The following is a 27,478-nucleotide window of genomic DNA, read 5'->3' on the forward strand; positions in this document are numbered from 1 at the left end:
TGGTTAAGCTTTAACTGGTTTGGTTGAACCAGTCATTTCAAATAACTTGACTTTAGTCAGGATGTCATTGTAATTCCATGTTTTTCCAGAGGATTTGCCTGTAACTCTATACCTGAATTTAGTCAGCAAACTAAGAATTGCCTGTAATTCTTTGTCTCTGTAACTTTGGCCTCAGAATTCCCATTGAGTAATTTTAGTAATCATCTTTTTGTTAAATTAAAGTTGACAATAAATACTTTAGGTCTTTTTTTCCTCAGTATTGTTAGTCCAGGGATGTTTAATCATTTTCCTGATTTTGATTGATTGGCTGTTAATACATCTTATTTAGGGATGATTTTGCTAAAGGAGACTAAGTGTCAGTGTAGTTGGAAAGGGCTTCCTAGCTCACCATTTTAATAACTTTGCTATGGGTCCTCCACAGAATCCTGCTGCATCACAGAAGTTGGAAGTTACTGATGTTCCATTGACATCACAATGGAAAGTCTTGACTTGACCGGTAAGAGCAGGCCCATGGTGCATCTTACTTATTTACCTGGAAGCAGTGAAGCAGTCAAGAGCTATGTGGTATCAGAGCTGGTCTCAACTTTTTCGCATCTGATGGATTCACCTTCCGTATTGATCAGGGAAGTGTGATAATTGTGTATTTTTAACTTGTCAATTTTGCTAGTATTTTAAAGGTGACATCTAATCTCTATTATCAAGTAAGTTAAATTTTCCTTTAAAGTAATTAATTTTTAAAAACTATTTCAGAATCCCTGGCTTGTTTCTCCAATGTAATGGGCTATTGGTAAAAAGTCAATTTATTGAAGTCCCCAGTTATCTAGAGAATACATGTCTTAGTAAATATTACATTGGTTTGTTCCCTCAAAGCTTTTTGTATTGCCTTTGGCATTAAATGGAAAGTGAATCAGTATCAAAAAGCATTATGGGAGCTTAAAAAAATGATTAAAAATAATAGAAGCGGGTGTAGCAGTACCATAAAACTATTTTGAATATGAAAACCACACAATGAAGAAAAGTTGAGATTTTAAAATATATACATGTGGCAAATTATATCAAACTTTGAAACTCACATACTATAATTCTGTCCTTTTGTACATAAGTTGTATTCAAAACTGCTTCCTTTGGAATATTTTAGGATTAATTTTAATAATGATTACTTAAATGCATAGAGTTTTCTCAGTCTGGGAATAAAAACGTGTGATTGGTTTACTGATGTTTGAATACTTTATGGTGAACTGATGATTTATAAGACCAAGGAATGTGACATAAAATGAACAAAAATAGTAAATATTGTTTAGTTGCAATTTTCAGGACATGCACTTATTCTTCAAATTTTCAGTTCATGGTAAACTTAAGTGTTTTTTCTGTTCTTAAGTATTTTTGATAGCCTGTTAGGTCTGTCTAGAAAATCTATGTGTGCTTTTTTGTTTTAGTAAATATATGACTGAATGTTGCTTTTATGATTTTATATGATAAGGCCTCTGAACCATTCTTCTGAATGTTACAGTCTAGGATTGTTTGCATTGTACACATAAATGCCATTAACTTGTAAGGGTGTTTACTTGGATATTGAAATGCCAACAAAATCTTATTGCCAGTGAAAAGACTGAGATTTAGTTATTTCTCCTCCTTTCTGTACTATCCTTTAAGGCATAATAAGTCAGAAATACAAATTCTGGATTTATGAATGGCAGTTAGGATACCATTGACTGTGGTTTTACTGGGTCAGCAGAATAGACTACAGAAAATTTGAATATCTATACTGTAATTTCAAATATGTTCTCAATTACTAATTCTAATAGTGAGATTTAAAGAAAATTAAATTTGTGGCAATATTCTGAGTTTTCTAAATATGAATATATATATAGAAAATTAAGCAGGACCTTTTATATTACCTATTCAGAGAACTAAATCATTAATATGCAATTATATGGCAGTCTTAAGTAGCCATCTGATCTTTGATATCTGAATGTTAATTAGATTACTTCAGTAAAGTATTTTTATTGACTGTAAGCAGAAACTGACAGAAAATGCTGATAAGATTTAAGAAAACTGACACTTTATACTTCTAGTATACATATATGTTCATCATAAGTACAGTATTAACTAATAGAAAATATGCCATTCAAAATCAGGAGTAATTTAGGAAACAAATCTTGGAAAATGTTACCTAGCAAAATGGTTCCCAGGGTTCAGTAAATCTGGGAAATGTTGCTGTTTTAGTCAGCTTAGGCAAAGCTTTGTTTAATTAAACAGAGTCCCTAAATCTTAGTGTTTTGTAGCAGTAAAAGTTCCTTTCTCACTCATGTTCGTGTTCCTGATGAATCTGTTGCCACTCGGCTCCATGTCCTCTTCATTCCTGGACCAGAGCTGAAGGACAGCCTCTCTGGGGTGCACAAGTCTTATGGCAGAAGGAGCCAGGAATCTGGGCTCTTTTAATTGCCGTTTAGAGGCCGTGTATGTCACTGCCTCTTAACATTTCATTGACTAAAGCACGTCACATGGCCAGCTCATGTCATAAAATAGGAGTGGCTTCTTAAAGAGGAGTGGTGTAGGGGAATGCTGATAGGGAGGCACAATGCCTATTTTAAGGGTAATATTTGGATAATCAATCCTATCTCGGGCTTTTCTAGACAGACAGAATGCACCTTGTGTGTTAAGCTTCCAGAAGTCCTGTAAAAATCTGTTTAACGTGGAAAATTATTTGTGAAACTTCTATGTGGTACATGGAACATATTGAACTTTGAAACCTATCTGTGAACAAGTTTTAGGGAATGAGGAGTTCATTCATTTCAAGAGTTTCCATAAGTTTTGAACATTATCACTTTTATACTATGCAATAAGTGGAAATACACCCTATATTAAGCTTATATTCTTGTTTTATAAATTGGCTTTAAAATGAAAGAAAATTACTGCAGACTGGACCCTCGGTGGTTTGAGTACAGAGTTTGATATGGGAAATAATGATCCTCATAATAAATGCTTCCCTGTATTTACTGGGTTACAGGACTTTTGACAGACATCCAATTGGATATAGAGGGAGAGCATAAAAGAATGGGTAGTTTGTTTTTACCAGTAGTAATATAATTATTTTACCATGTAATGGTAATCAAGTGCTTCTACTTAAAGTCAATTTCAGCAATGATTCTGGAGAGAAAGAATATACATACTATAAGGTTTTCTAATGTATACGAGTTTTCTAGTGTACCCCGAGGTCGTATTCACTATACAGTGATTGCATTAGTCTGTCCTATACTTCGTAGAAAATTGATAGTCATATTGAACTCCTCAGCTAGTGTTATGATTAATCCCACAAGTTTTATAAAATGTTGCAACCACACCTGTGTGGATTAACATGATTTAAATATTGAGGATTATACTATAAGCCGTGCTTTGTTTGTTAGTTTATAGTTCCTTAAGATTGGGGAAAAGGAGCATTCTTAGAAATCTGTGAATTCAGACAAGCTTAGGCATAAATCCTACTTCTGGAACTTTTAAGTTGAAAGAATTTGGGTGATTATTTAACCTCTGTGAAATTTTGTTTTCTTATCTTAGTATTGGATAATGATCTCTACCTCATGGAGTGCTGATAATGAAATGAGGAAATTAAGTTGAGTGCCTGATACAATGCCTGGCACGTGGGATGCTCTCAAGAAATGGTAGTTAAGAAACGTGATCACAGTTCAATAATCTTGGATGCACTATAATATACTTTTATTACAGTATGTGTATGTATAAACTATGTTTGCATATTTATATTTAAACACACACTTCCAAGAGTTGTAAAAAATTGTCCTTGATGTATAAGTATCCTACAGATTTATTGAAAAATAAAAGTGGCTTTATCCTTATCTGAAAAAGTGAATCCTGTGGAAGTACTAGTCACCCTGTGAGCTAATCAGTTCTTGCCACTGAGAACAGAGAAGTCCTAACAGAGTGATCGCCAAATGTGGCTGTATGGCCTCGTCTCTGAATTTTAAGGTTGGCATCAAAGAAAAACAATTTTTTATAATCTCACATGGCACAAGAACAAGAGAGAGTGCCACCGAAATTTTCTTCAGCATGTAGAGCAAATGCTGTTTGGTTTCAAAAGAGTCAGCATTTCTTCTTCAAGATTTCTATGCTGCTGTTTTCCAGTGAGGCTGAGATTTTTAAAATTCCTTCGGTGACTTCTCTGTTGGCATTGTCCCCTCGCACTCAGACTCAGGTCAGCAGAGGATATCTCTTAGGGTTCAAAGCTTTATGTTATTTCTAAATGATAATTTAATTTAGAATAACACAGAGATACATATAAATAATTTGGGGGTAAATTATTTTTCAAATTGTCCCAAGTATTTCTCTAAATGGATCATCATTTTAACAACTACCAGTTATATATTCAGCTGGATCACTGATAGAGTGAAACTATTTCAAAAATAGAGTATTTTCATTTTTAGAGACGGGCAGCTGTAACAAAATACCACAGACTGGGCGACTTAAACAATAGATTTTTTTTTTTTTTAAACAGTTCTGAAGGCTTATAGTCCATGGTCCAGGTGCTGACAATTCTGTTTCTGGTGTGGTTTCTCTTCCTGGCTTATGGACAGTTGCCTTCTTGCTGTGCCCTCACATGACCTTTTCTCTGTGTGCTCTGGCCTCTTCCCCCTTCTTATAAGGACACCAGTTCTATCAGATAATGGCCCCACCCTAGTGACCTTACTTAATGTTTGCCTATTTCTAGGGTCTGTCTCCAAGTACAATCACACTGGGTTCTGAGGTTTCATTATACAAATTTGAGGGCAGCCAATTCAGTTCATACCAGAGGTATTTGTTTTTTTCTGTGCCAGAGAGAAGAGAACGTTAAAAAAAAAATTCTATGTTATTTAATCTGTAAACAAGAAGATCTGGTTTACTGTATCATCTAAGATTCTAAGAATTATCTTTGAATCTTTGGAATGGAAGACATCTGAAATTACTAAATTCATATTTCTTCCACTTTGAAGTTACTGTGTATTAAAAAAGAATGTCTTTCAAGGGAAGAAATCAAATCAAAGAACTTGAAAATCAGAGTGTTTTGTATGATGGAGGAATAGCATCATTGTAAAAATTGATTTCCATGTATATTCATTGTTGACTTGATATGGAATGTATTTGGAAATTAGGTCAAAGAAGAAGACACTTAACTTTTTGAGATACGTTTCTGCTTACTATAATCAAGCCAATTCATATTTTTCATGGCTATATTCTTTTACTTTATTCGGCAGGAAAATAGCATAGTCTTAAAGGTTCTGGAAAACAGAAAGAAAAGATTCTGCATTTGAAATAAAGCCAGCAAAAGCCAAAACAGAGTCCTAAATCTCCTGTTCTCCCTGTTAATTTTCCTGCCTCCCTCTCTTTCTTTTTTTAATCTCCTTTTTTCATCCTCTTCCTTTTCCTCCTTTCCTCTGATATTAGCTTTTAGGTTAGGTAATCATTGAATTTCTCAAGTAATAGTCTAAATGCAATTCTTTGAACATCTCTGTAGTACCTCTTTCTAATACATAGGAGAAACTTTCAGTTGGTGAATGTTTGGGATTAGTAATCGTATTGATGAAGGCTCAATTTAACTCTTAGTTCTACTTTTGAACTTAAAAACAAAAGTGTGCTCTGTGTCACTAGAATAATTTGAATGTCTTATGATTTGATACCTATGTGAAAAGAGAAAATATACCATAATGAAACAAACCTTTGAGACTCTCTTTGTATAATAACTTTAAATCGATTTGTAATTTCTTTCTTCACCTTGTGTGTTTACAGACTAGAAGATAAGCTCTTCAGGACTGATCTAATTTTGTGGATTGCAGTTAATTGGTTCAAAGTTATTATTTTACCTTTTATTTACTTTTGATTTTGATTTCCCTCTAAAGCTATTTACAGATGACTCAAACTTAAGCCTTATATGTAATAAACTTTAGCACTGTATTTATTTTGCATAGGCTCAGTCTGATTATTAAATTTGCTAGTTAAAGACAATACAAATAAATTGAGACATGACCACTTCATCCATTATTACTACTCTGAAAGGTAGATAAATTACTTTTATACTGAAGTCCATATTCCCTTTGATCTCTATTACAGAGAATTGTGTTTCTCCAGGAAAATAAATGAATCTTGTTGTTCAGTTGCTCAGTCATGTCCGACTCTTTGCATCCTCAGTGGTCCCCTTCTCCTGCCTTCAGTCTTTCCCAGCATCGGGGTCTTTTCCCAGGAGTTGGTGCTTCGTATCAGGTGGCCAAATTATTGGAGCTTCAGCTTCAGCATCACTCTTTCCAATGAATATTCAGGGTTGATTTCCTTTAGGATTGACTGGTTTGATCTCCTTGCTGTCCAATGGACTCTCAAGAGTCTTCTCCAGCACTTCAGTTCAAAAGCATCATCTCTTTGGCACTCAGCCTTCTTAATGGTCCAACTCTTACATCCTGTGTGAGTACTGGAAAAATCATAGCTTTGACTAGACAGACCTTTGTTGGCAAAGTAATATCTCTGCTTTTTAATACGCTGTCTAGTTTATCATAGCTTTTCTTCCAAGGAGAAAGCATCTTTTAATTTCATGGCTGCAGTTACCATCTGCAGTGATTTTGGAGCCCAAGAAGATAAAGTCTATCACTGTTTCCACTTTTTCCCCATCTGTTTGCCGTGAAGTGATGGGGCCAGATGCCATGATCTTAGTTTTTTGAATGTTGAGTTTTAAGCCAGCTTTTTCACTCTTTTTCACCTTCATCAAGAAATTCTTTTGTTCTCTTGGCTTTCTGCCATTAGAATGATGTCATCTGCATATCTGAGGTTATTGATATTTCTCCTGGCAATCTTGATTCCAGTTTGTGATTCATCCAGACTGGAATTTTGCATGATGTACTCTGCATATAAGTTAAGTAAGCCTTGACAATAGTAAGCCTTAACTTACTTACACGTTAAGTAAGGGTGACAATATACAGCCTTGATGTACTCCTTTCCGAATTTTGAACCAGTCTATTGTTCCATGTCCAGTTCTGACTGTTGCTTCTTGACCTGCATACAGGTTTCTCAGAGGGCAAGTCAGGTAGTCTGGTATTCTGTCTCTTTTAGGAACTTTCCACAGTTTGTTATAATCCACACTGTCAAAAGGTTTTAGTGTAGTCATGTTTTTCTGGATCTAAATGGATCTAATGGGATGAAATTTCTCATAACATTGCTCTCAGAATTTCTATGCATATTACTGTAAAATACATACTATATTTACTGGGTATTCTGTGCATACACAGATAAGTGTAAATATATATGAATGAATACATGTAATTTTTTCAGGTAACCTCTTCAAGAAACCTAAAGCCTTAAGTTTACATTGAGTGAGTGAGTGAGTGAGTGAAGTTGCTCAGTCGTGTCTGACCCTTTGCGACCCTGTGGACTGTAGCCCACCAGGCTCCTCTGTCCATGGGATTCTCCAGGCCAGAATACTGGAGTGGGTTGCCATTTCCTTCTCCAAGGGATCTTCCTGACCCAGGGATCGAACCCAGGTCTCCTGCATTGCAAGGCAGACACTTTAACCTCTGAGCCACCAGGGAAGCCCTTACGTTAGAGGGTCTGTTTTGTTTTGGGCTGTATCCCCCAAACCCAGGAATGGTGTCCAGCACATGGAACTTGTTTAGTGAATATTTGGTGAATTAGTAATACAGGAGTTCACATTTTATTAATTGTATATTCCATTGATATTGACATTAATAAGCATCCCCAGGTCTACTTGGAGGTAATTATTCTTCCAAGTCTTAGTTCAGGGGGAGGAGTGTTCCTCATAAATAAGTCTTTAAGTTGCAGTTAGTCCTATAATCAATAAATGTTAGTGAGCTTAAGAACTTAAAATGAGCAGCAAAATAATTTCTGGGTACCTGTTGTATTGTTCATAGGGTACATTGAGTCAGAAGAGTTTATTAGGACTTGTAAGCCTTCTGCCAAGTACTTCCCTAACACTTTGCTGGTGACCTTTTGAGTGGAGTGCATGTGAAGGTTCTGACATACAAGGAAGGCAAACTGGTTCAGGCTGGGTCACAAGAGATACTGTATGGTACTTGTATTTAGTTAATTCATACTAGAAAGATTGACTTAAGTCTACATTTAGATGTTTTATTCTTGGAGGGGGTACTATTTTTAGGATATTTCTATATTCAAATTTATAAAGATGTTAGAGAAGAACATTGTGTTTTGGTTTGTGTGTGTATGTGTGTGTGTGTTTTGATTTTATAAACTTTTGTATTCTGCTTGATTTTCAGTTGTTCTGCCTCTGGCATGGTTATATTGCTGATCTTAAAAAGCAGATGAGTTATGTAGTTATTTCAGTGTTTCCTTAACATTTATTGTAAGGCCATTTATTATCAAGTGTCTCTTTGAGGCAAAAGTATTCCACTTCAGGAATGTAATGTTTTAAGGTGTTGAGTTACCAAAGGCATAAACAGTGTACAGGTTTCTGGAAAGGTCAATTAGATGGGGAGGCACTGGCTTCTGAACAAGGCTTAAATAATAAGGTAGCATTTAACTGGTGAACACTGTCCCAAGCATTTTCAGTTATGCTATACTAATTACTAAATTAGAGAGAATGAAACCCGTAAAACATGAGATATATCCATGTGCAGAGAAAGGTAAGCCCTCAGACACCACCCAGATGGCCCGAACTGATTCTCTGAATCATGTGCTTAGTATAGTTTGTGAATACCTGCTGTGCTTCCAGTATTGTTAGAGATGCCTGTTCATCAAATAGGTGTATTATACAAAGAGACGATAGAGGAAAGTGTGAAATTAGCAGCCAGTGTCAATCCCCTGTTTAAATACAAACTTCTTCCTCTGTCAGTCATTTTGTTCTGCCATTTGCTGACACTTACAGCTCATCTCTTGGGTTTCCCTGGTGTCTCAGCAGTACAGAATCAGCCTGCAATGCAGATTCAATCTGTGGGTTGGGAAGATCCCCTGGAGGAGGCCATGGCAACCCACTCCAGTATTCTTGCCTGGAGAATCCCATGGACAGAGGAGCCTGGCCTACTACAGTCCATGGGGTTGCAAAGAGCCAGACATGACTAAAGCAATTTAGCACTCATACATGCACAGCTCATCTTTCAGTCCATTTAGTAGCATAAATACTTAAAGGAATGATAGTTTTCAGGTTTGAAAGTTTTTCCTGTTAAGATAATGGGTATTGGTTTTCTTTATTGCTGACATAACATAAATCTATCTTGTTGATGGTAAAGGTGTGCCAATTATGTTTCTGTTTATCAATTTTGAACTAATCATCAGAATTTTTTAACCCATTATTCCTTTTATAATAAAATATTCCATACATTAGAATTTATAATGTGCCTGTGGGAAAAAAAAAATATTTTAGAACTTTTACTTCCCAAGGTGTATAAAGATTCTTACTGCTAGATTGTCAACTGCCTAATACTCATTCTTGCTTCCTGGAGATTAATATGATAGGTAGATAGGTAGAAACTTAAAAGATTTCCTTATAGAAGACAAATTTAAATGGATCACTTTTTTCACCTGTAATTTGATCTCAGAAGCATGGGCTCTGGAGTCAGATGGACTGTACACAAGACTAAATCCAACTCAGTTGATTGCTGATTGTACTGTGGGAAAGTTACTTTTCTTCGTCTCTGTAACGGGGTGAATATGGTCTGTGTAAAGTTCTTACGAAGATTAAAAGTGCTGGAGGTTACACTGCCAACCCCAGAACAGGGCAGGGCTGCTAAGAAAATGTGTTTGTTCTCACAATGGACCAGTAGGTCAAAGTGGTATTTGACTTTTTTACTGCTTTAACTGTTCCTTGAAATGGAATTTCAAGCATGTTATTATCTCTATTCACAGCGAGAGCAATGTCTTCACTGTGTTGCACTTTGTTATATGAAGTCTTTATTGAGTACAGGATTGGTTTTAAGTCATTAAAGAATAACATTTACTCTTTATATTGTTAAATACCTTAAAATATTTCCTGTGCCATCATAATAGATGTTTATTTATACTTTGCCCAATTTAATTTTGCAGTTTTATTAAACCAAAATCAAAGCTCAAGTATATGAAAGTATTAGGAGATAAGTCATCTATCATTCAGTGAGGTATAGTTATTTTAAGAATATTATCACCTCATGCAGTGTTGGTATTAACAAAATTATCATCTGAAGCAAAAAGTAAATTATTTAAGTGTAAAAGTACATTTTTATAATCTACACAGTTTTCTTCAAAGATTATAATTATTTTAATAAAACAAAGAGCCATATTATGAATTTTTAATGAAATTTAAAGTATGAGAGCTATTTTTGTAAATTGATTATTGCAACCTAGCTAAAAAATTTAAAAACTTTTAAACAGGTGTGACCTTATTATGACCTTATTTTACTAGTTTATCCATAAACTAGAGGAGCAAGATTCTCCTTCATTTTAGGTTGTTGGCTTAGCATTTCACAATTAATTGATCCAAGAGAAGAAAGTATTTTTATTTCTAGTAATTTTCATGAGCATGAAGCATTACAGTTTTGTTCTTTGTCCCTGGTAACTTTTATTTATTTATTTTTATTATCTCTATAATTAGCATATCTCAACTGGTTTTGAAGATAATTTAGGACTGTCTATGAAAATACCTTGGTTCCTTCAAAAAGCTTCTCTGTAAGTTAACATGTTTGTATTAGGATATTTCTGTGGTCTTTTTTATAGCAATTTTACCCTTTTCTAGTCAAATAGGTGCATTTTTCTAAACATGCATGGATTTTATGGATTTTATGGAAACTATGGATTTTATAGACTTGAATTATGTACTTTTTCAACTATTAGTGTACTGTATATCAAAATTCTAAACTTTTCTGGCTCCCCTGTAAGAGTGAAGAGTGTTTGCACTCTTTTTCTAGCTCTTGAATTCTTTTTTTAGAACCTGAACTGCCTATAGTAATCTCACTGGAAAAATTGTTTTACTTAAAAGGTAAAAGTAACATACTTTCTGTTCCTCTTATTCATCTGATAAATACTTACTGGAACTACTATGTTCCAAGTGTTAGACATTGTCAAGGTCACATTATGATAATAGAAGGCAAACTAATTAGGTAGAATATAGATAGATAAATAAACCTCACTAAGAGTTCTGAGTGGAGAAGGCAATGGCACCCCACTCTAGTACTCTTGCCTGGAAAATCCCATGGACGGAGGAGCCTGATGGGCTGCAGTCCATGGGGTCGCTAAGACTCGGACACGACTGAGCGACTTCACTTTCACTTTTCACTTTCATGCATTGGAGAAGGAAATGGCAGCCCACTCCAGTGTTCATGCCTGGAGAATCCCAGGGACGTGGGGGGCCTGGTGGGCTGCCGTCTATGGGATCTCACAGGGTCGGACACGACTGAAGCGATTTAGCAGCAGCAGCAGAAGTTCTGAGGAAGAGCTTAAATTCCAGGTAGGATATCAGAGAAGACTACACAGAGGAATAAATATAGAATCTGGAGAAGGGGAATGCAGGCATACCTCAGTTTATTGCACTTTTCAGATACTGCATTTTTTGCAAATTGAAGGTGAGACAGCCTTGTGTTGAGCAACGTTATCACCATCTTTTTTTTTTTCCCCCAACAGCTGTCACTTTATGTCTGTTTGTCACATTTTGGTAATTCTTGCAATGTTTTAAACTTTTCCATTATTATTATTGTATTCATTATATTCATAATGATCTGTGATCAGTGATCTTTAATGTTACTATTACAGAAAATTATGACTTGCTGAAGGCTCAGAGATTGGTTAGCATTTTTAAGCAATAAAGTATTTTTTAATACTTGCATGTACCTTTTTTTAGGGGTAATGCTATTGCACACTTGCTGGACTATACTATAGTGTAAACATACTTTTATATGCACTGGGAAACCAAAGAATTTGTGCAACTTGCTTTATTATGACAGTTTCTGTGTTCGAGTAGACTGGATCCAAATACACAGTGTCTTCAAGGTGTGCCCTAGACACCTTTTGCTATTGGAATGGAATGTTTGTAAGGGTAAAATGGGAATTTTGGTCTAGAGCTAGATGTAAGAGGGTCTTGAATGTCAGGCTGAATTTACTTTTTTTCTTTTCTTTTTTTTTTTTTCAAGGCAGATAAACCACTGAAAAAAAATGAGATGGATTGAAAGGAAAAAGAAATAGACATTGGAAAGTTTGGTTTGAGGGGCTTTAGCACATCCCAGGCAAAAAGAAACTTGTTTTTCTAATAGAGTTTGAGAGTTGTTAATAGGATCATTGTAGGAGACATGAAGGTTGTACCCTGTCTTGATGTGTCTTAAAATATTTTGGATTGAGGTATCCAACTCACCAAATCAGATAAGTCTTTTCCCATTTTGCAAGCAAAAATTAATAGATACTCACTTTTAATGACTCTTTTAATGATTTTCTCAAATGTCTGATGCCTGCCACTATTGATGTGTGTGTGTTTCTGTCTGTTTTTAGTGACTTTAAATTTAGCTTTCACTCTAAGAATTTCTCAGAGAATACAAACCCTGTCTTGTCGCTTGAACTAAACTACTAATGTGCAGAATTTAGCACCAGATTGAACTTATGTTGGGGGTGTAGAGGAATCTTAAGAGGGAAGGAAAGCAGTGGGGCTTGTTGAAAAGGAAGTCAGAGATAGGTTTTTAATATAAGTTGTAGATGTTTAGATAATACTACTACTGGAAGTAGAGAGATAATAATAGAAACTGATATGTGGGAGGGGATGGGATGGAATGGATTTGAAACACAAAGAGAATATCTGTGATTATGTATAGGATGTGTTTATGAGTTATTTATGAGTTTGGAAGAGATTCTAGCTGAAGATGATAGGTATAGCTTAAGAGAGAGGTCGTAAAGCTGAATCTTTGAAAATTGATGAAAGTAGAAAATAAGGCTAAGACAGATTCTTTGAAAACACCTACTTGTTAAGAAAAGTATAAAGGAAAGAAAAACAATCAGGTCTGTGATGGAAAAAGCAATAGAGTGTAGTGCTAAAGAAGGTGGGAGTTTTCAAGAAAAAAATAAGAGACATTTAATGCTTTAAAAAGGTGTTTGGGCTTTTCCCTTTGGCACTCCACTGAAGATCCTGGTGTTCCCATGGATCGCCGCCCTGCCTGGTGTTACCGGTATTGTAAGAATAAGCCGTACCCAAAGTCCCGCTTCTGCCGAGGTGTCCATCTTCTACTTCAGGCATAAGAAGGCAAACGTGGATGAGTTCCCACTGTCTGTGGCCACATGGTGTCAGATGAGTATGAGCAGCTCGCCTCTGAAGCCCTGGAGTCTGCCTGTATTTGTGCCAGCAAGTACATGGCGAAAAGCTGTGGCAAAGATGGTTTTTACATCCGAGTGCGGTTCCACCCTTTCCACGTTATCCACATCAGCAAGATGTTGTCTTGTGCTGGAGCGGATAGACTCCAGACAGGTATGTCTGGTGCCTTTGGAAAGCGTCAGGGCTCACATTTGCCAAGTCGTCATGTCCATCTCCACCAAGTTGCCGAACAAGGAGCATGTGATTGAAGCCCTCTGCTGGGCCAAGTTCAAATTTCCTGGCTGCCAGAAAATCCACGTCTCCAAGAAGTGAAGATTTTCTAAGTTTAATGAGAATGAATCTGAAAACATGGTGGCAGAAAAGCGGCCCATCCAGGATGGCTGTGGGGTTAAATACACCCCTGAGTGTGGTCCCCTGGACAATTGGCGGGCCCTGCACTCATGAGAGCATCAGCACTTTCCCCCTCCTTAATCATGCTCACCAATAAATGCTATTTCCTGTCCAAAAAAAAAAAAAAGAAAAGGTGTTTGGGTTAGGTGTTCCATGGGTCCTTTGGAGAAAGTAGTTTTAAAATTAATTTTATTATTAAAGTATAGTTGATTCACAACGTTTATTATACAGCAAATGATTTAATATTTTTTTACACTGGGCTTCCCCAGTGGCTCAGCTGGTAAAGAACCTGCTTGCCAGTCCAGGAGACTCAAGAGACTTGAGTTTGATCCCTTTGTCTGGGTAGATCCCCTAGAGAAGGAAATGGGAACCTGATCCAGTATTCTTGCCTGGAAAATTCCATGGACAGAAGCGCCTGGCAGTCCATGGGATTGTGAAGAGGCAGACACAACTGAGTGCACATGTACACATTTCATAGATTATGCTCCATTTGAATTTTTCTTAAAATGTTGGCTATGTCCTTGGTGCTGTACAGTATATTACTGTAGCCGCTGTAGCTATGTTTGTACCTACCTTTCTCTTGCCATTTCCCTTTTCCCTCTCCCTGTTGGTAACCGCTAGTTTTCTGTATCTATGTTTCTGTTTTATTACATTCATTCGTTTGCTTTACTTTTTAGGTTCCACATAAGTGATAATAATATTTATCTTTCTCTGATTTATTTCACTAAGCATTCTACTGTCTAGGTCCATCTATGTTATTGTTATTGGCAGAATTTCATTCTTTTTTTATGGATGAATAATATTCCGTGTGTGTATGTGTGTGTGTGTGTTTGCACACATACTATATATAACTCATCTTTATTTATTTCATCTGTTCACGGATACTTGGGTTGCTTTGTTATCTTAGCTCTTGTAAATAATGCTGCTGTGAATATTGGGGTGCAAGTGTCTTTTCAAATTAGTGTTTTTATTTGGGGGAGCTGTATACTTAGAAGAGGAATTGCTGGGTCATACAGTCATTCTATTTTTAGTGTTTTGAGGAACCTTCATATTGTTCCCTGTAGTGGCTGCACCAATTTAAACTCCCACTAACAGTGTACCAGGGTTCTCTTTTCTCTATTTCCTCGCCAACATTTGTTATTTGTGGACGTTTTTGGTGATAGCCATTCTCACATGGTTTTGACTTAAATTTGGAGAAGCAGTTTTTGCAGAGTAGTCAAGGCAGAAAGTATTTATATGTTTCAAATATTCCCCCTCTCATTTCCACTTTCTTGCTTTGATTTTTATATGAAACTCTATGTTGAGCCAGTCTTCATGGAAGGATCTAAACTAACTTACAGAGCCACTCCCTGGGAACATAGAACTCATCTTCAATAAATATAGTTTTAATATTTTTTTCTTTAAACGTGTTACCTAAGATTGCTTCAGATCAGATGCTAATATCATTTCCTCAGATATGCTAAGTGTTACTTTCTTTAATACATCATCATCAAACATACTTCCTAAATGCCTCACCCATAGGGGCTTACATTTATTATATAATTGGCATTATAGAAGGATGATAAATGAATTCCTTGTCATTGCCAATTCTTCTTTTACAAGAAGTACAGTTTTACTTTTAAAAAAGGTTTCTGTTTTAATAAAGATCTCATAGAAAGCTTTTTGGATTAGTAGGGCCACCTGCATATGAGATTTCTAGGTTAGAATCCAAATACATAGTTACTTTCGTTTCCATCTGCAGAGAATAGTTGTAAGGATATAAAAGACTCAACCTAAGAGTAGTAATAATGCTTATAATTTTAAAGAACTGTAGTAGTTATTATTTGCATTTTATGTAGAAGTGTGTGTGTCTGTGTTTAATCGTCACAGTGGCCCCTTAGATGCAGATATCTTTACTCTTTTCATTTATGAGAGAAGTGAGGCTCAGAACATTTAAATAAATTGTGTGAGCTTTTTGACTAATTGAAATAGAGCCAGGATTCAGGTCAGCTCTTTCTGACTTTCAAAGACCATATTCTCTACATGGCCTGTGCAGTTTAAAGATGTATTTGAAATTTGAGTTTTAACACTCTTGGTGGCAACTGCTCACTCCAGTTTGGGTGCCCAATGCCTCATTACTTTCTTCATTTTTTCTTCCAACTTGGGATGACTAGATAATTTTCATTTGCTGAAACGTATTGTCATTCTCTACCGTTGATTGTCAGGCAATCTCCTGCATATTTAATTCCCTTATTTATTCTTCACATCAGTTATATTTCTCCTTCAACATTTTATTTTGAAACGAGACAAATAGCGTACGTTTATACTCACTACCTAGATTCTTCCATTAACATTTTACTTATTACGTATTTTATTACATTTTCTGTAGTCTGTGCATCCATAAATTCATTTTTGATGCATTTAAAAAGTAAAGACATCACTGCAAATATCGTAAATACTTCAGTATGTATATTATTGACTTTAGCTCAGCATTTATGTCCAACTTTTTTCTTTTGATGTAAAATTTGCATTCACTGAAATGCATAAATCTTAAATATACATTTTCTGGATTGGATAAACTCATATACTTACCTGTGTAACTCAAATACCTCTGAAGACATAAAGTATTACTCCTGATAGGTGTCTCTTTTTATGCCCATTTTGTGCCTGAGGAAACTGAAACACAGTGAAATTAAATAATCTGCCTGAGGTCACACTGCTGATTGAAACAGAGCTGGAATTCAGGCTCTGGGAATCTGGTTTTAGGGTTTGTGCTCCTAACAGCACCCTCAGTCTGCCTGCAGATTGCCCTCACATGTCCAGGTATCCTTTTACATTCACATGTACAAATGTCATATTAATTTATAACAGGAGAGTATTGACACAGAAGTAGTATGTTTGGGATTGGTGAGAGTAGAAATCCTGTTCTGGAAATGCCTTACATCCTTGCAAGAGTATATATGGCAAGAGAAACTAAGAAGGAAAGAAGTACCTTCGTCAAAATACCATGGTGAATCTCTGTGTAATGATTGTGTCTCAGCTGTTTCCAGGTATAAAGTGACAGTCAGTCTCTTAGTGACAACACTGAGGTTCAGGAAAATCCTAAACTGCCACTTGGACAGTTAAAGGTAAATAATATTCAGTGCAGTTTTGTATTAAGCATATTTTTGTTCTACTATGATTATTAGAAAATTGTTCATCTATGTATGGTATATGTAGTGCCACTTGCCTTGATGTCTCAGGCTCAAATAATAGAATTAACCAATTTGGGATTTATAGTTACGAAATTTGTAAAGCTTTTAGCAAAGAAATTGAATGGAATTTTTTGGCCTTTCCAAATTTCATAAAAATATGCATAAATATTGAAATAAATGATACTTTTCGTTTGTAGTTCTTAGGTGTACTATTCCTATGAGAAGAAATTATATTTTTCCTGACTTGTATATCACAAGCCATATATTAAAATTGACCAGTTTCTTTTGTTCTTTTGTTCCTTTATTCAGTTATGAAAAAGTACTGTCATATATATTTTTAAAAATCCTAAGTATTGTTTGAAAAGCAAAGACAAAAATCCAAAAAACATGTAGTTAACAAACCCTAGCCTGTCGCTAGAGGGCAGAACAGTACTATACTTGATTTGGCAATTTAAAAAATTGCTGAACATGGGAAAATGTTGATGTAGGATTGAATAGAAGTCTCTTATTTTTGTGTCTTGCTGTGAAATCCATTAACATACTTATTTCACTTGTATCAAAGGAGCTTTGCTGATAATTACAGAAAATTGATTACAATTGATTGCTTGCAAAAAGGCATTATTTAGGAGAGCATCAGTATATCTCAAGAGAAAATGCAATGCTTACCAAGAGGTGCATTAAATTATTTCTACTATATGTAGTACTCTGAAGTCGAGTTGCAGTATACACTTTAGGTGCACTGTCATGAGAGAACACATTTGAGATAGGTTTACTAATATTTAGATGTAAGAACTCACTGAAATATAGAACTTTTGATCTTTCAGCTGAAATTTGTTGAATCATTAAGATTTTGAAATTATAGTTGTAAAAGCAATGAACTAACTCTAGCCCCTTTTTTAAAATGTTAAAATTTTGTCAGTGCCTGTTCGCATAGTTTTATTTCTGTTTGAAATTTTCTATCGTTCTGATGTAGTTTCATTTTGCTTTATTTTTTCTGATAGACTTTTTAAATAATTCAAGCTCTAAAATTATTCTAGTGAGTAACCTCAGCAGTTCATTGTCTGAACGCATAGTTTTATCTTAAGTGTGTAGTTTGAACTTTATTCTGTAAAAACAGTTTGGATTTATAAATGATTCATTTGTAGTAGAGAATATAGGATGTCAGTAAAAGTCCTAGAGTTTGGAATTAGATTTGTGGCCCCAATTATTATGTTCTTGCCTGTGGCCTTGGGCAAGTCACATTACCTCTCTGAAGTAACCATTGTCTAAGTTGAAGAATTGGAAAAATATTTCCATATTTACTGCTAGGTTAATTTGAGAATTGTGTTTTTATCTGTGTAGATGTGTCTCCAAAGATGCTACTGTGTAAAGATGAATTTTAATAAATAAAGATAAATAAGCTCATAAAAAGCTTAGAAATAACTTTGAAGTGGTCAATTATATCATAAATTTAGTAACACAAAGGCACTTACTACAGGAGTAAATGATACAAAAAATGTGGTTTCCAACTTGAAACCGAAGTTCAAATTACTGACCTCCGCCCTGTCTCTTAAGTATGTCTGACTGCTTAATCTTTCTATAACTGCTGACTTTGTGACTCTTCTCACTCTGTTCTATCCTCTTGTTTATTTCCATGTTCCCTCTCTCTGTGTTTCTCCTGACTGTCTTTGGTCTCTCTCTGTGTTTTTCTTATCCCAGGCACCCTCAGGAAGACCCCAAGCCTCTAACAGTACCTGGTATCATCTCCAGCATGTTTGTAGATGTGGAGGATTCACTGGCTTATTGAGACAAACCAGAGGCGAATTGTTCCACTGTAGTAAGTCAATCAGCATTTATTAAGTGACTACTGTTTACAGAGCACAGTTGATGGTGCTTTGGGCAAAGAAGAATGAGTTAGGGCATAGCTCTGAGAAAATAACCTTGTAAACACTTCGCAGTGGCTCTTGCAAGCTAGATACATGCAAATAAAGACAACAATGAAGTAAAAAGCTGACAAATAATTATTTAAGTGAGTTGTGTTGTTAGAAAACCAGGTGATATTAATCAGGTTTCCTGCATGAGATTAAAATTAGGTTTTGAAGTATTATTGGAAGAAAGATTGAGGAATAAGAGGGTAGAAGTGAGTAATTTCTGTGGGACTTGGCAAGCCTGTTTCCTTGCCTGTTGAGTGAGTCCCAAGGGTAGTGAAAAGAGTTTCAGCCTACCGACAGCTAACTTTCCTTAAACTTCCAGTCTTAGAGAAGTCAGGGTATGAAAAGAAGTACAGCTAAATTAGGACTTTCCATAAGCATACATGGTATCTGTTACCAGTTTTAGAATTTAGAGAGTTTAATGGTAAATTGTGATTATGAAGTAATATTGAGGTACTGTGACATAAAGTTAATAGAAACTATTAGAATATGGTCTAGGGATGCATTATAAATGCTAAGAGGTATGAAAATAGTAAACTTCAGTGTAACAAGACAGTTTCATGTTTGTGTTGGAAATTTATTTGTGCTGTTGTATTTTAGATAGTCCTACGTACAGACACCCTGGCTTTCACAGTTGGATACGATTAGAATCTCGCCTCGGCTTGCTGTTTAATGTTGGGCAGTCTATGAAACAGAAATCTCAGTTTCCTTCTATGTTAACTAAGGGTAAAATATTTACCTCAAAGAGTTGTTGTGTGAGTTAGAGATAATTTTTTATAGTCCTGAGTATGTGCTAGGTACTTGTAGCTTCTTAAAAAGTACCTTTAAAAATAGTTTGTTAAATATAGTATTAATTTTCTGAGCGCTTTTTAAAATAGAATTAACTCCATAGTATTTAGAAAGTGCTATACATGCAAGGGTTATTTATTACATGTGAATAAGATACAAATAACATTACCTTGAATAACTGAGTACCTACCACTAACTTAGGAAACAGAGCTATGCCTAGCCCAGATCCCATCAACTCTCTTTAACCACCACCACAGTGCTGAGTGTTGAGTTTATCACTTGCTGATTTTTCTGTATAGTTTTTTCATATTTTATATATCCCCTACATTGTTTTGCTTCTTTTTGAAATTTATATTAAATAATAAGTGTTTTCTTTTGCAATACCTATGATTTTTCTGTATAGTTTTTTCATATTTTATATATCCCCTACATTGTTTTGCTTCTTTTTGAAATTTATATTAAATAATAAATGTTTTCTTTTGCAATACCTATCTTGCCACTCAACATGTTTGAGAGAATCACCCTTCTTATACTTGTAATTCATTTATGATCACAGTTGTATTTTGTTGTATGAAAGTTCCACATTTTCATACTTATCTAGTATTTATTCCATAATAAATAATAATTCCATTATTTACCCACTTTCTTTTCATGGCTACTTAGATTGTTTTCAGTTTATGTTATGAGAAAAAAAATTGCAAAAGAAAAAGTCTTGAGAGTCCTGTTTATGCATCTTAACACATATATTTCTCTAGGATATATGTTCATAGGTATAAATGCAGAATCAACCCACCCTGAAACTCTATAGGATCGTGGCAAATATTTCTACAGAACTTATTACATGTATCCTCCCTCTAGCTGAGTTTAAGTGTTTTCATTGTGTATTTCATATATTGTTGTTTAGTCACTGAGTCCTGTCTGACTTTGCAACCCATGGACTGTAGCCTGTCAGGCTCCTCTGTCCATGGAATTTCCCAGGCAAGAGTACTGGAGTGGATTGCCATTTCCTTCTACAGGGGATCGTCCCAGCCCAAAGATCGATCTCACGGCCCAAAGATCCATCTCACGTCTCCTGCATTGCAGGCAGATTTTTTACCACTGAGCCACCAGGGAAGTCCATATCTCCTATATAGTTCTTTAAAATCACTAAATTTTTGTTTAAAGAATTTTGTAACTTGTCCAGAACACCATTTTAACAATAATCCTGATGACTTTTTTAAAAATGAGTTTTATCCTCTGCATCAGCTGCTTTTATTTCTCTTCATTTTCCAATTGTCACTTACACATTTTCTCAAACCCGGTTAAGTCCAGACATCCTGAAATAGCTGGGTATGTTTACCAGCTAAGTTCTTTCTCCCAGGAAAGCTATGTCAAAATAATGTCATGTTCTTTTATATTAGATGAAAATCACCAGCTATTCCTGACTAAAATTTTTAAAAATAGTTTCAGCAGGGAAATGTACACATCTTTTGCAAAAGTCCCAAAAGCTTGAGTAAGTGACAACTTGCATTTGCTAATCTTTCCCTCTTTCTCTCCTTTACCTACTTCTGTAGTTCTCAGCCATTGGTTCTTTTGGTATCTGATTATACTTGCACAGTCCATGCCAATTTTCATATCATAGTTCCTCCTAATTTTGTGCTTGGTGGTCCATGATGTTAGTTTGACTGACCTCACTGTTTTGCCTGTTGTCAAACTTGGTACTATGATCTGCTACATTTATTTCCCATGGTTTTCCAGGGGAGATTCCCAGGTTCCAGTCTAGTGCCTAGTTCTTGTTATTCAACAGATGTTGATTGAATGAAGAAAGGAAAAATGTAAATGGAGTAAGGACTGAAATGCCTTTTCCCTGCTCAGCAATAATAATTACCCTAAAAACAATGGGCAAAAATCATGCATACTGTCAACAGTTCTGCATGTGGATAGCTTTGTAAACCATAATTAGTCATTTCTTCTTGAGCTTCACTCTGTTTTTCTGTTTTTGCAAAATGAGAGTGGTAGAACAGTGTATCCTTTTGACTCCAAACTTTTTGTACTCTGTCTCCAATTGAAATGAAATACATTGATAGTTTTCTCTTGGGATTTCTGGACACCACTACCAAAGCCTGAATCCACCTACCTTACCAGGCGTTAGACTCACCTGTGTACAGCAACCTGCCAGTTCCTGCCTCTGGTAACCATAGCAAGTGGAGCATACATCAAACTTCCCTTCTTGTTGTTTGGTTTGATTTGTCCCAGAGAAAGATTACATTTATCTTTCTTTGAGAAAGTGTAATGAATGCCTTTGGCTTCCCACTTTCTTTCACCAGACAGCCCAGGTGTTCAGTGCAGAGCTTTGAGTCCTGGCCTTTTGCTTCTCGTCCTCTTCCCCAAGCCCCATAGCCGTGACTGAGCAGAGTGTCCTCTCCTATCTTCTGTTACTTGCTATTACAATTTAACCTCACGTGTCTTCTCATACACCAGCTGCCATCGTTGAGTCAGTGTTGGTTTTAACTGTTGGATCCTTCCTTGATGTCGATGGACCTGTCTTCACCTGATATTGGCAGCCAGTTGCCTGTTTCTCCCGTGGTTTCTTTGCTAGGAACTCCTCAACCCGAAGTTAATGGGAGTGAGACCTGGAGTCCTTCCCTCATTGCCTTTGGTCCATCTTCCCATAGGTGTTGAAGGGACTCTCACTCTAAGATGGATTTGTGCTCAAACCCCTTTTAAGGAATTATCTGACTCTTCAGATTTTCACATGATTGCTGTTTTCTGTGTCTATTAGTTGTCCAGAGTTCCATTTTGTGAGTACCACTGAACTGCATGGATCAAAGGCAGAGAGCAGACTACCTGGGGCAACAGGCATAAACTGTCTTAACTTTCCGTGAATTGTAAACACTGCCCAGTCACTCCAGAGGATCTTGGCCAGAGAGCTATTTGACCATTAATCAAGGTTAAGGAGGCTTTAATCTTATAAAAAATCTAATCTTGTCATGATTTTACAGATCTGCTTTGTGAAAAATCTCATGTGAGTCAGGCTGGTTTTACGCTAAGAAGAGAGTTAGGCAAGAGAAAAGTTTTCTAACTAAAAAAATGAAAGAGGGAAAAGATTTTTAAATGAGGATTTATTTTTAATAACATTAACTTAATTCTAAATGGAGTAAATAAATAATCTTTTTTTTAATGTTAAAAACTCATTGAAAGACTTTGATTGGAGTTGTTAACCTTCAATCTTACCTCCAGCCTCAACACATACACAACACTGGAGATTTCCCAGGTGGCACTAGTGGTAAAGAACCTGTCTGCCAGTGCAGGAGACCTAAGAGACATGGATTCAATCCCTGGGTTGGGAAGATCCCCTAGAGGAGGAAATGGCAACCCACTCCAGTATTCTTGCCTGGAGAATCCCATGGACAGAGGAGCCAGGTGGGCTACTGCCCATAGGGTCGCAAAGAGTTGGACATGACTTTGCGTGGGCATACATCCCTGCCATGAGGAACCAGAAACCATGCTACCTGTGATAAGTCACGCCTCCTAACTGCTTACTTAACAAAACTCTACAAAAAGATGTTATGCCAAATACTCTATTCTGGAAAGAAGGGTGACTACCATCCTATCTCTGAAAGAACAGATTACTTTTTGTTCCTCAGAAATACAAGGAGAGAAACATTCTTTTGTGCTTTTATAAGGGGACAGTGGGAGAAATTGTCAGACATGAAAACTTCACTGATGGGAGAATGCTTACTCTAACCACTCTTATATTGTCTCAGATTAATGTAAAAGGCTTGACCTATTAAGTATTCACATTAATATTTTAACTTAGTGATAAGTTTCTTTTATAATACTAATTCACTTAGGCTATCTTATTAATATAGACAGGCTTGAAAGTGCTTCTGAAAACCTACAGCACTCATTTAGTATTTTAATGTCTTTTGAGAAAGAACTATACATTTTATAATGATTACATTGCAGCAAATATTAAAAATATGCTGTTGTGTTAATAAGTTGGAAAGTTGGATCATGTTTAAATACTGTAGAAAATTTATAAATGTATATAAACAAATGATACAGAATTTTCCTTTGGTGGAAACTAGGAAATGCATTTAGTACAGATTTCAGACTGAATGGTCTTGGAAGAAGAATTTTTAAATGCTTAATTAAATAAATTTTAAACTGTATTTTTACTCATTTTATATCTTATCATACAGCAAATTTAGTAATACATATCAAAGCTAGTTCAACTTAGAGCTTTATGTAATTACTCGTATAATTATACAAAATACAGATTTATCTGTATTACTAAAAAGCATCTTATTAAAATAGTTTTAAATTCAATGACTACATTTAAATTTAGGTGTTGCTGGAATAGCAATATTTTGTGTGGGAGTTTATATCTGGGTAAAAAAACAGTGAAATGTTCAATGGGTCTGTAATTTGGGGGGAAAAAATGAGAAATGAATCTTTTTTCCTGAAGTTAATTTCCATTCATTATCTTAGTTGCAGAATCCACATCTCTAAAACACTGGGTGTTCCTAAATTTGAAAAATAAATCACTGAGTCTTTTTTTGTTTAATCAATAGAACAGAAAATAGAGCAGAAGCACTTTAATATTGACAATTGTTTGGAGGGCTCAGCACTCCCAGGAAGCTCCCTGAGGCATCATCATATTGTTAACGATCACTAAATATAATATTCTTCTGTATTGGTGCCAAACTGTTTCTCCCACAAAAATCTTCCTTAGATTCTGTACATCGCTTTTGTGCTTCCCCAGTGGCAGCTCACTCCGGTATTCTTGCCTGGAGAATCCCAGGGATGGAGGAACCTGGTGGGCTGCCATCTGTGGGGTTGCACAGAGTCAGACGTGACTGGCGTGACTTAGCAGCTTAGCAGTGGATACCTTACTCCCTTTCGCTGTGCTCGCCAAGCACCATGTCTCATTTGAATGATGGCATCATTGCCCTTAGGTTATAAGGCCTATTGTGTGTGTGAGTGTGATTTTTTATTTTTTGGAGTATATTAGCTTTAAAGTATTGTTTTTAGTTTCTGCTGTACAGCAAAATGTAAGGTCTGTTTTGAGCTCAGAGGAATCTTGGCTGCTGTTTTCATCCATTTATAGTTATTTGCTGTTACTTAGCCCATACCCTGGGTGGTGGTGTTTAGTTTCTTAAGTTATGTCTGACTCTTTTCCAGTCCTACGGACTGTAGTCTGCCAGGCTCCTCTGTCCATGGGATTCACCAGTCAGTAATACTGTAATACTGTAGTGAATTGACATTTCCTTTTCCAGAAGATCTTCCCAACTCAGGGATCGAACCTGCATCTCCTGAATTGCAGGCAGATTCTTTACCATTGAGCCACCAGGGAAGCCCTACACTTTCTGTGTTTCAAGCTGCCCTGTAAACACAGGATTTGTATATTCGTCAGTTAGTATCTTTCAGCTGTGCAGAACCACTCTGGACTTCGGGAAATGGGTGCTCTGGAGCGCTTGAGTCAGAGAACATCTAGATCTCAGTGCCAACGCAAGAGTGAGCGAGTGTGATTTTCACTGAATGGAATCATCCAGTCAGCTGTTCTGTCGGGATTAAAGCTCATCAACACAGCTTTTCTTCAGCTCTTACTGGAACTTATTCAAGGATTGTTTCTTTTTCCTTCAAACTTTAAAAAACGTACCAGAGATTTTTCTTTTTTTGGTCATCTGTTTAAAATTATTTGCATTTAAATAATTTCCAAGACAGTTTTCATTGAGAGGTTCTGGCTCTTTTACTCTATGTATTTATTATAGAAAGAATGAGTGACATTGTGATGGGATTGTGTTCTCCTGTTTATTCCTTTGCATTTTTCTGGTGACTTAACAGTTATGGAGAGGACGAGCCTGAAGAAGTTTACCTTAGAGGATTTAAGCCTGTCATTTTCAGCGAGACACTTTCTGTGTAAGACTCACCATCAGTGGTTAACAGGCTGATGGTGGTGCTGTGGATGTGTCTGTAGTGAAGGTAAAAACAATAAGAGGCTGAGTGACAGATTTAAATAATCATTCAAGACAGTAACAGAAGGTCACACGGAAATTGGCTCATGTTGTAGGGAATTAAGAAACTTGGAGGAAGGGAATGTTATTTTCACCTGCATAGAGAGGAAGAGAAAAGGAGCAGTTTAAAATGAGGGATCCCTGGGCAAATCAAAGAAGGAAAGGAAGTACTCAAATGCAGGAAGCCAAGGCTTGAGTGTATCTTCTGGGTATTGGATATAGAGAAAGTCAGTGGAAGTTTAGGGCCAGGTTTTATGTGTTCTGTGGGGAGAATTAGGGAGCATTAGGCATGAGGCAGGGAGGGCACACAAAAGGTGTGGAATGCCTGTTTGAGGAATTCAGTTCTGGAAGAAGACTGAGAAGTGCCACTGAGGAGTTTGAATTCACAGAATGAAAGGCTTCACGTTTCACTCTGAATAAATCTACTGATAGAGATTGGAGATGGAAATGGAGATGATCATTTAGAAGTTACTGTAAGCATCTCTTGGGGTGAGGTGGTACCAAAGAACTTGTAGAAAAAATACATTCATTCATGCTTTTTTTTTTAAAGGAAATATATAAGTCAACATATGTGAGACATTCTAGAAGGGATTTTACATATCATCTGTTTCCATTCTTACCATCCTATGAAGGAAACACCAATCTACTTCTATAGATGAGTGAATGGAGAAGACCTTGAATTTGATAACTAATAGTGGTAAAGTTTCATAGCCAGGCATATCCGAATGCCAAGTCCAGCCTTTCCTACGCCCTTGCTCTGACTCATGAACCATGAAATGGAGAACAGATGAACTTTTTATTCCTGATTTGATTTACCATAGACTCTTTTCTTAGGAATTATTAAATGGATCCAAATTAGGATGATATTCTTGAATGTTCTTATTAATATAATCATATGTATGTCAGTACACCTGAGTTTGAGTTTGATAAAGATGTTATATTGTTAGATTTAGCTATTTCTCAATCACAGCATTTGGGAAAATGGCTCCTTTCTGATAATTTAGAGGATAATATCAATTGACAGAATTTGGGTCAGTGATATTTTATATCACTTTAGAATAAATAGGAAGAGATATTTCCTACCAAGTAGTAATTTTGGTATATAGCAAATGAAATAAGTGTCCCAGTTTCCTAGAATAAAATATAGCATAAACCGGAATAGTTGTTTAGAAAAGAATGTTTTGGTTAATTTTTCTTACTGATTGAAAGTAGCTAGAAAAGTTTTAATATTTGTAAATCAATCTAGAAATGTTAGTATACAACTGAATTTCTTAGCAATAATTAGTGAAACTTTTTTTTTTTTAAAGGGAAAATGATCTTGGTGTCATCACTCTAAAGATTAACACTTATTTTACAGTTTAAAAAACACACAATATATAGAAGAGGTGGGAAAATTGAAGAAGATACAGACATCTAATGAACTGCCCACAAATGGTACCCCACTCCAGTACTCTTGCCTGGAAAATACCATGGACGGAGGAGCCTGGTGGGCTACAGTTCATGGGGTCGCTGAGAGTTGGACACGACTGAGTGACTTCACTTTAACTTTTCACTTTCATGCATTGGAGAAGGAAATGGTAACCCACTCCAGTGTTCTTGCCTGGAGAATCCCAGGGACAGAGGAGCCTGGTAGGAGGCTGTCTGAGGTCGCCCAGAGTCGGACACGACTGAAGTGACGCAGCAGCAGCAGCAGCAGCAGCAGCAGTAACAACAGTAACAAACTCTTCACCTCCTGCCTAAAATATTCTGGAAGGTTGTTGTGGGGATTTTTTGTTTTTGTTTTTTGAAGTCATTTAAACAAAGTAGCTTGTATAATTTTTAACTTTTTCTAAAACAAGTTCCTCCTGACACCCCCTCTCCCCGCAACACACACACACACACACACACACACACACACACACACACACACACCACACCACACCACACCACACCACACCACACCACACCACACCA

The 27,478-nt window shown here is 36.1% G+C and overlaps 1 protein-coding gene and 1 pseudogene across 1 annotated transcript in view; both read left to right on the top strand.

Annotated features, from left to right (window-relative positions):
- The first annotated feature begins 457 nt into the window (after positions 1 to 457).
- Positions 458 to 27,478, top strand: part of BBX (BBX high mobility group box domain containing) — a 155,690-nt gene continuing 128,669 nt past the window's right edge. Inside the window, exon 1 of the mRNA XM_068979246.1 lies at positions 458 to 496. The gene's annotated coding sequence lies outside the window, so the exon portion shown is untranslated. The remainder of the gene's footprint in view (positions 497 to 27,478) is intronic.
- Positions 13,093 to 13,708, top strand: LOC138084462 (large ribosomal subunit protein uL16-like; annotated as a pseudogene).

The sequence above is a fragment of the Capricornis sumatraensis genome, chromosome 1, assembly GCF_032405125.1.
Source record: "Capricornis sumatraensis isolate serow.1 chromosome 1, serow.2, whole genome shotgun sequence".
Lineage (NCBI taxonomy): Eukaryota > Metazoa > Chordata > Mammalia > Artiodactyla > Bovidae > Capricornis > Capricornis sumatraensis.